This window comes from Physeter macrocephalus, chromosome 11, assembly GCF_002837175.3.
Source record: "Physeter macrocephalus isolate SW-GA chromosome 11, ASM283717v5, whole genome shotgun sequence".
Classification (NCBI taxonomy): Eukaryota; Metazoa; Chordata; class Mammalia; order Artiodactyla; family Physeteridae; genus Physeter; species Physeter macrocephalus.
The window spans coordinates 182,283,256-182,286,003 of NC_041224.1; positions in this window are offsets into that span (position 1 = coordinate 182,283,256).

Sequence of the window (2,748 nt, forward strand, 5' to 3'; positions counted from 1 at the left end):
CTGGGTGGAAGGGGTCTGGGCTGGGGAGCCTAGCCCCTTGGGGAGCTGGGTGCCTGCCTGCGGGGGGCGGTGAGGTGGGACCAGCCATCTTCCAGGAGCGGGGAGGTTCTGGTCATGAGCTACTTGGTGCTGGTGCCCGCCCGGCCCAGGAGCACTGGCTCTCCAGGAGGCCCACAGGGGCACATGTAACTCGGGGGTGATGCCGTGATGGGGAGAAGCCCAGAGCCTGCGGGAGCCAAGGAGGTTCCCAATATAGAGGAAGGCTTCCTGGAGGAGGTGATGCCACCCGTCTCTGCACAGGGAGCTTGTAGTGGGACAGGGCCTGAGGAGGCAGGGTGGGGCAGCTGGGAGGAGCTGGCCCTGGCCTGCCACGGTGTCTGCCTGTGCCCCGAGGTTGAGGGGTGGGCGGGTGGGTTCTGGGCTGGGGGTGACATGGGGCTGCATTTTGGGGAGACCAAGCTGGAGGGGAAGAGGAAGTGGGAGGAGGGGAAGAAGGGAGCTGATGATAGGCTCCCAGCCCGTGGCGGGGGTGGTGGTGGAAGGAGGGCAGCAGGTGCGGTGCCAGCCCCTGGACTTGGTGACTGACAGTCAGGGGCTGACTGGGGGCAGTGTGTGTGGGTGGCCGTGAGGGAGGGGGGCTTTGGGCAAGATGAGGTAATCCACCCGCACCCCCAGGCCCAGGGTGAGGGCAACGCCCGGGTTTCCGCCTCCCTCCCAGAGCCAGCTGCTGAGGTGCTGCGACCCCACCTGCCCATCCTGGCCTCAGCGCAGGCCCCTCCTCCAGGAAACCTTCCAAGATCATGCAGCTAGGCCCCCACCCCATTCTCTCTGGGGTCCCCTGAGTATAATCTCGTTCCAGGCCTGTGCCTTTCTCAGGTTCCCTAGACCCCTAGGGTTAGTGGTGGGCCGCAGAGATGTGGGGTGGAGGCTGGGAGTGGGGGAGGTGTCCTAAGACATGGGGGAGAAGGGTGGGGGTGAGGGTTAGGCTGGGCCCTGGGGGACACCACGACTCCCTCCCCTTCCTCCTCAGGGACCCTGGTGAAGTGAGGAGTAGGTGTCAAAGGCCAGAACCTGCTCTGGGCCAGGCTCCATGCTGGCCAGGAGGACCCCCTCCCATGCTAAAGTGCCAACAGTTATGTTAGAGGTGACAAGTGCTGTGGAGTTCCCTGCCCCAAGCGGCCTTAAAGGACTTCATGTCCAGGACCTCACTGGGCTCACCCTGCCAGGTCTCTTGGTCTCACTTAGGGTGTGTCATGAGGCCGCAGGCGGATGGGGTGGGTCCAGGATGCTGGGCTGGCCGGCCCTCTATCCTGCAAGTGGTCTCAGGGCCTCTCCTCTGCACCAGGTCTCCCCCACTGGGACCACCCAGCCCTCCTCACCACATCAGCAGAAGTCGCGGGGCTCCCCTGGTGGAGCCCGTGGCCCGCTCCAGTAAGGCGTGGAGCCCCAGGACAGGTGGCAGTGCTGGAGATGGTTTCGTTGTCACCCTGGGGGTGTTGGCTTCCTATCGCTGCCCTAACAAGTTACCGCAGACTTAGTGTCTTCACACAAATCCATGGACGCCAAGTTCTGTAGAAGTCTGAAACGGGTCTCGCTGGGCTGAGATCAGGGCGTGGGCAGGGCTGCCTTCCTGCTGGGGGCTCCAGCCTTCTCCAGCTCCTTGGGACGCCCGCATGCCTTGGCTCGGGGCTCCGTCCTCCATCTTCAAAGCCAGCAGTGAGCACCTCCTCCTCCGCTTTTAAGGACCCTGTGATGATGATGGGCTGCCTGGACACCCCAGGATAGTATTTTAAGGCCACCTGGTTAGCAACCTCAGCTCCCCCCTTGCCGTGTAACCCAGCATGGCCACAGGTTTGGGGTGAAGATGTGACATGTCGGAGGGAGGGGCACTCTGGCATCGAGTGGCTGGAGGCTGGGGCCCGTGCAACATCCCAAGAGCAGAGGACGCGCCCCCCGCCCCCAGCTGAGAATGACCGGGTCCCAACGGCACCAGTGACCCAGCTGGGAGCCCCTGGAAGAGAGGAGGGTCTAAGGGGGCCTGGGAACCCGGATGAGAGGAGGGGGTCACCCAGCAGACAGGTCCGATAGCACCACTCTGGTTAGGACACTGCCCCCGGTCACTGCTGGCAGTGTCCCTTTACTCTGCTTCCTAACCGGGAGGTCCCTTCCTGAGGTCTAGGAGGAGTAATGCACCTCCCCCTATTCACAGTGACAGCCCCGGGCAGAGGGTCTGCTTAGGTTCTCCTGTGGCAGAGAGGACGGCCACCGTCCTGTGTGGTCTCCCTTGTCCCCTAGCACCCGCCTGTGCTCTTGGATCAGGTGGGCTCAGAGCAGGAGCAGAGGCCACACCCCAGGCAGAAAGGGGAGCCCCCCAGCCCAGCCCACAGGGCACGCCCCCCCACCCCCCAGGGCTGGCAGGGCGCCTGGGAGGTGCGTGTAGTTCGTGCCCTACCGAGGGCCGCAGATAGTCACCGCCCAGCGTTGCCAGTTGAAACAAATGACTTCATTGGCTTTACAAGAACACTTGCTCACTATTCAGCAATCCAACAATAAAGTTTAAAAATCTCGCCCACAGGGCTTCCCTGGGGGCGCGGTGGTTGAGAGTCCGCCTGCCGATGCAGGGGACGCGGGTTCGTGCCCCGGTCTGGGAGGATCCCACGTGCCGCGGAGTGGCTGGGCCCGTGAGCCATGGCCGCTGAGCCTGCGCGTCCGGAGCCTGTGCTCCGCAACGGGAGAGGCCACAGCAGT